The following is a 7,071-nucleotide window of genomic DNA, read 5'->3' as shown; positions in this document are numbered from 1 at the left end:
AAGCCGTATAAAGTTACTACGGCCCCCTAAGGCCTGTCACTAACTTCTCTGGTGTCTAAAGATCTAGAAATGTCATTTGTAGCGAAAGAAATTAGTGAATAGTCAAAAATATCATTTGAATACCTCTGTAAGTTGTAAATTTAGAATGTCGCACATGAATGCCAAGAATAGATCATTTCGTTGCCGTATGACGGCAGCAGGTTTTATCTTTAAAGAATTAAGGGTGATTCTGTAAATGTTAGTCGGGCTGTTGTTCATGGCTGGGTCACCTCTCGGTATTTTAGGTACATATGTCCTTTTTTCGATTAGAGTTTATTTTTCTTCCTCGAGTGTTTCGCTAGAGGTTCTGCTGTTTTTGAGGGCTCATTATAACGGCAGGCAGTGTATTGGAGCGTTCTACTCTTTACGCGTACTTTAGTAGCGAGTTTATGCTTCACCCACGTCCATGAAATCTCTCCCTTTCATGTCTTCACAGAATGAAAGCGTCGCAGTCCTTCAGGAAGTTGAGAAGCTCAAACTGGCCATTCCCCTTTCGATCTCGTTCGGGATGAAAGGACTGTACTACGCCCCCAAGTTGGCCAATGAGGCGTCACCGAAAGAGGAGGAGTTCGCGCTGTTTAAACCATGCAAGGATTTTGCTTCGGCTAAGTTCGACCACCCTAAGGAGGTGAGCATACAAAGCTTCTTAGCGCTTTGAATAACTCAATCGCAGTATGATGAGCAACACGAGAACAAGGTGAGAGCAGGAGCCAACGTTTCGACAAGTGGATTTGGCTTTTTCAAGGCGATATGTGCGCTCCTCGGCACTGTATATATAGTGACAGTTGTTCTAAAGGGGAGAGGAGGTAAGGCGGATGGGCGAGGTAACGAGTGAGGGAGTGGTAGCGGCGACTGGTTTAGATTTGAAAAAAGAAAGATGATGCGCTACTGATCGTCGGTGGAAGGAACTTGAGGCAGCGCCTTGTGTTCGCTGGTTGACGTCACATTGTAGGTTCCGCTTTTTTTTTTGGGGGAAGGGGGTTGCACGACGGGGAGGGGGTGTATCTACTCTTCTGGAGGTCAGTGAAGCTATCGTGTTTCTGAAAGAGAGAATAAAAGTAGCGGCTGAGAAATAGTTATCAAGGAAGAAAAGAAATAATTAGGATAGATATATACGTAAAGGAACGAAACGAATGAAAGAAATGAAGGTTGGAATTCTATTGTACAACCCAATAACAAACTAAAAGAAAAAAAAGGAAAAGAACCTAACAACTGAATGAAAAATAACTATGTGATGTTGCCTATAATTTGAAGTTTAGCATATCGAATAGTTTCTAAAGCTCCCTTTAAACGTTCATGCCTATTGGTTGCAAGGTCTGGGAGGTATGGATGATGTATAAATCTCTATATTTTTTGCCTCGCGCAGAACGGAAATTACCCAGGAACCATCGAAAAATGAGAGAGAGAGAGATACAAGCTTTAATGACGTGGTGGATGATTTTCAATATAGGCGAATAGCGCCATCAAACGAAGGAACGAACGAACAGCTCTAACCCGAACTTAACTGCTCTAACTTAACGGCTCTCTCCAACGGCCCTATAAACTTGTAAAGATAGGCACACTAACTAAATTAACAAGCTTGGTGTCACGTGCGTACAAGCAAACATGAGCGCATGTCACCCGATGACCGGGGAAACTTGCTGTGAAAATGCCGGAGTGAGTCAGTGCAGCAGCAACGAGCGAGCGAATTGAGCTTCGTGCCGGCGCTTGCTTCAACGCCATCTTGGCCGCGAAAAGACAGTTAGGGCGGACTATTCCTCCGCCGCAGATGCCTTTCAAGATGCAGCCGCGGGACCGGGCGCACGCGGCGCAAGCTCAGAAAGACAAAGTACATTCAAATCACAACGATAGCGGCGGGAATGATTGTCTAATGTAATCTCAGGAGGCTATCCACTATATTGCATGCGACACCCATGTGTCTTCATTTCTTCGTTGAGTTTATATTCAAACCTCAGTTGTTACAACTACTTCGATGATCCACCTGAATAATAAAAACATTGAACACCACGCGGTTCCACATTGACAAGTATGTGCGCTTTAGAGATCCCTAAGAGCTGAGTATATATAGCGGGTGCCCAAAATTAAGCTTTACAGAATTTTTAAAAATCACCTGTGGCAGGTAGCATAACCGTTACCGTGGAGCTGTGTTAGTCGAAGAGTTGGACACGAGAAATAGATACACATATTCAACCAATTAACAAGAATTACCTAATGAACTTCATAGTTAATTACTTTACGACACATATTGCACTGTACGAATTGTAGCCGGTGAGTTTGCAAGACGCATCCACTTGAAATGAAATTCCAGGATGGCACCAGTTTCGAGATATTATTTCCCCAAATTTTGGACGAAATACACAGGCGTTCCAATTACTTTTGTGCTTCAATTTATATAACAGCATTTTGGTATAAAACAACAGTGCAGTGCGACTTTGATGGCGCATATCTCCATACTGGCGTCATTCTGGAAATTCAATCCAAGTGGATACGCCTGACAATTTCACCGGCTAGAATTCGTAAATTGCAATGTGTGTCGTAAAGTAATTAACTAAAGAGTTATTTAGTGAATGATTGTTCATTAGTTGAATATGTGTTTCGATTTGTCTTGCTACTAATGCCGCCTTAACAAATAACCAAGGTTCACGATAAAAATTATGCTACCTGCCTCAGGGGATTTCTAAAAATTCCGCAAGACTTAAAAATGAACACCCTGCATATGCAGATGTTCTGCCGTATATGATTGTTTAGGAAAATCAGATATGGCCTTATTGGCACAACTGGGCATGTCAAAAATAGGGAGTTAGGGTTGGCATTGGCGCTATAGGGCTAAAATTAAAAATTAATTATGGGGTTTTACGTGGCAAAACCACGATCGGATTATGAGGCACGCCGTAGTGGGGGACTCCGGAAATTTGGACCCACCTGGGGTTCTTTAAGTTTCACCTAAATCTAAATACACGCATGTTTTAGAATTTCGCCACCACCACCGATTTGCGCGAAGCAGCTACCGGTCTGCCTCAGGTGATAAACGAAGCCGGTGAAAGGCTTTACAAAAGAAACCACAATGTGTCCTTAATTTGCACCGGCATTTTGTATGTCAGCTAGCAATGATGATTGCACCTCACTGTATGCATTGAGTGTGGAGGAAAATCATCTAGTTTAAAGTACAGTTATAACAAGATCACAAGCCACTGCATTTAACCAAACTTAAGGACGCATTAGCTTTATTTAAAAAAAAGGCTCATAGAAATACTACATAAGCCGACCTTCATGCGCTGCTGGGAGCGTAGTGAACTATCTGTGGGAACGCTGGAGTAGAGCGGCTCTTTCAAATTGGTAAACGCCTATTTAGTGTCCCTGCGCGCATGTCCCAGACCAGGTGAAGGTGCTTGCCGAAACTGCGACAGGCAGGTAACGTGCGACGTTTTAGAACTCCTGCAGAAGGGGGACAATTGAGATTGATCATGTTTGATGTTATTAACAGCAAAGCTGTTTAAGCCAGCCGTTATTTTTGGTTCGTATCAAGAAACTGCTGCGCCGTAGCCATGCTAATCAAAAGGAGGAGGAGGAGGAGACCGCGTGCACGCGCACACAGTCTCCTCCTCACCAGCTCCCTCCCTTTCCGACCCCCGCCTCTCCGCGGCGCGCTGAGCCAGGAGCAAAAAAAAGTTGGCCGCATATCTGCTTGCTTCGCTGCAAATGACATCGAAAGACGATAGTCTTCTGCCACCCCTGATAAGTAACACCCTCTCTTGTCCACCCTCCCACCCCTCACGCTCTTCGCCTCCCCTCTCACTCCTCCCATGATGGATGCAATGGAGATTTTGCTGAATTCAATTCAAATTTACCGCGTTCGCCCTGCTCTCGCGCCATCTGTTGGGACCTTTTATTACCGTTGACTTAAAGCCGGCTGCAGAGCCGCGGCCTCAGTCGGCTTCTTTTAACGCGTAGCGTTTCCTACGACATTTCTAACGCATTCGACGCCATTTCTAACGCATTGATTTTTCATTTACTAACGCAAAAACAATATGTATTCCTAATTAAATGAACGCTACGGATTACGGTTATGTGCCTCAAAACTCTGTACTGCTAAATTAGCCATCCTATACTCCGTTTCATACATCAGCCAGGTGGAACGCTGTAAAAGCTGCGCAAGAAGTACGGCCATTAAAATGTATTATTCCGCGCGTTCCGTCTATGCAGCGGTCTATGCTTCGCTGCGCGCCAGCGGCGTTTGCTCGCGCGAGCTTGCACGTGAGGCTGCAGCGACGGGCTGCAAATAAAACGCGCATAGCATGGCATTTTCAGCGCAGCTTAAGAAACTAGGGTCTTTAGAGTTACGTATCTATGTATTTTCTATTAAAGGAACACACCTCCTAATACTTAACTAGTGATGTTGCGCCTCAGATATGCGTAATATTTACTTTGTGATCGATAACGTTCACAAGTATGAACAGCCGTACCAGTTTAAGTAGTGTGGGCGGTAAGCAAGTGGTCCAATTTTGGCCGGGTGGCTGAATCGGGTGACAGACAGACAAACAGACAGACAGACCAAATTTTCAGCGTTTGAGTTCCCCAAGAAAGACTATCGTCTTTAATAAAGCTTTCCGATTGATATCAAGCGGCTAGCCTCCAACGCGTTCGGCGTCGGCAAGCAACATCGTTCTTAGCAGAGTGCCAATCTTTGTTAGGCTGCCTGCTTCTGTGGCATGCCAGGAACGCTGTCGCTCGTAGGGGTCGACACCTCCAGTGCTAGTCACGCGAAATGTCGCCAACGCGTTCGGCGATGGCAAGCAATAGCGTTCTTGGCACTGTGCCAACCTTGGTTAGCCTGCCTGCGTTTATGGCATGCCAGGAACGTTGTCGCTCGTAGGTGCCGACGCGTCCAGCGCTAGTCACGCCAAATGTCGCGAAAGAGAAGGCACCTCCGAAAATGATCGGTCCATAATACCTTCCTACATGCGTAGTTAAGTTAAACCAAGTTAAGAGCTAGCAGGCAACCAAGTTAATACCTAGCAGTAGCAGCCAGTAAGACTTAAGGATCGACAGTTTAGCTGTGCCTAGTCTTTGCACGACCGAGTGCAAAATTGCCCATTTTTTGTAGACGATACACACGGCAGATGCCTAACGGCGCTAAGTGTCTTTCTAGTTTAGGATGTATTACTTTTGTCTACAAGTCCACTTTATCGAATAAAGCAGCGCGCAGCCTCACCAAACTTATGTAAAACGCATCTAATAACATTATTGTGTTTTAAAATTTGTATCTTTTGTGAAGAATAGTAACTCACCGTATTATGTCTGTTCACGTGGCGCTCTATAGTACATCATTTAAACTGCACTTCTCTTCCACATTACTACGAAGCTGCCACTCACGTGCATGCCGTGTCCAGGCGGAATACGTTTACAGTGCTTAGACACTACTCGCAGCAAAGAACGCACTGACGCATACATATTAAGCTTTCGTCGGAAATTTCTTAGAATTGTGACTAAAGTGGGATAATGCTTTTCGAAAGCTTGCGAATGTGTAGATGTAGAACACGTTCAGCGCATCTTGTGTCATTTGTCAGCCTTGTCCCGTGCCTGTAGGCGAGTTTCGTGCGGCAGTAATATTACTGCTGCACTTGCTTCGTGCACTCTATTTCCTGCCAAGACAACGAGCTGGGCTTGTGGTTCCGAGTAGACTGGCATCTTTACAGCGCTAAAAATTAACGCAAGTGAAGTAAAATAAGAACAGCATTGTAACTGAACTAGTTTAATAACGTCAACAACAAGGTCAACAACAGTGTGTGGACCAATGATGAAGCACAAAATTTCTACTCATTGCGCATGAGCGCCGCGCTAAGGTAACCAATCTCTCTCCCTCTTTTAATTTTTGGGAGTGCTACAGAAACGAGGGCCAGCACAATTTCCCCGTTCGTTTAGAATAGAGTAGGTTTGGAATATTACGATGTTCTTGGGCATAAAATGGCGGCAGAGAACACGTTGGCACTCAAGAACTCTTGTGCGCACCTGCACGGGTTTCCCGCTTAATTAGTGAGGCACTCATGCAACGAGTCAAATAATATTGCATTTTTATTTTTTTGTGTTGCTGATTCTCAATGAAGTCCTTACCTCCTGATTTATGTTGTAATCGTTCTTCATTTATTTTTGTAGGTGTGCCGTAAGAGCGGCTGGGTAGCGCCGAAGTACTTGCCTACACATGCCCACAATTTGGCCGAAAAGAGAACGATCACCTATCTGACCGAGGCAATTGTAGCTTCACTGGTGAGTGCACGGGCTGGCCTGTCATTGAAGCCTCTTATTAATGTGACTACCATTCCTAGTATACATCGAAACACGTTCCAGTATGTATCTACAGGGTGATCATATTCAAGTGAAATGGAATATTTAAAAATCACCTGTACCAGATAGCATAATTCTTGCCCTTGAGCTGGATTATTCGAAGAGGCGGTCATTACAAGCACGAGAAATCGAAACACATATTCAACTATCGAACATAAAGTCGCTAAATAACTTTCTAATGAATTATTTTGCGGCACATATTGAAACTTACGAATTGTAACTGGTGAGCTTGCAAGGCGTATCCACTTGAAATGAATTTCCAGGATAACACCAGTTTCGAGATATTACTTCCCAAAGTGAGGAACGAAATACATGGGCCTCTTCAGTTACTTTTGTACTTCAGTGCATAAAAGAGCGTTTTGGTAAAGAAGTAAGTGGGGACAACAGTGCATATTTACGACAAGTTTGATGGCGCATATCTCCAAGCTGGCTTTTTCTGGAAATTCATTTCAAGTTGATACGCTTCGCAAAGTCACCGGCTATAATTCGTAAATTACAGTATGTGCAGTAAAGTAATTAATTCAGAAGCTATTTAGGGGATATTGACAATTAGTTTTACATGTGTTTCGATTTCTCGTGCAAGTAATGTCCCGACATGCCGCTGAATGACAAGAATTATGCTATCTCCAACCAGACATTATTTTTAAATCTCATAAAACTGAAAAATTATCATGCTGTATACATATCGGT

At 44.0% G+C, this 7,071-nt stretch overlaps 1 long non-coding RNA gene across 1 annotated transcript; it reads left to right on the top strand.

Moving 5' to 3' along the window:
• The first annotated feature begins 331 nt into the window (after window positions 1-331).
• On the top strand, window positions 332-6,298 carry LOC125939975 (uncharacterized). The gene is made up of 3 exons (XR_007463215.1): window positions 332-343; window positions 476-667; window positions 6,193-6,298. It is a non-coding gene; the product is annotated as an uncharacterized LOC125939975 (long non-coding RNA).
• The last annotated feature ends 773 nt before the right edge of the window (window positions 6,299-7,071 follow it).

The sequence above is a fragment of the Dermacentor silvarum genome, chromosome 9, assembly GCF_013339745.2.
Source record: "Dermacentor silvarum isolate Dsil-2018 chromosome 9, BIME_Dsil_1.4, whole genome shotgun sequence".
In the NCBI taxonomy this organism is placed as follows: domain Eukaryota; kingdom Metazoa; phylum Arthropoda; class Arachnida; order Ixodida; family Ixodidae; genus Dermacentor; species Dermacentor silvarum.
Note: the sequence above shows the minus strand (reverse complement) of the source record. Positions and strands in the feature narration are given on the sequence as shown.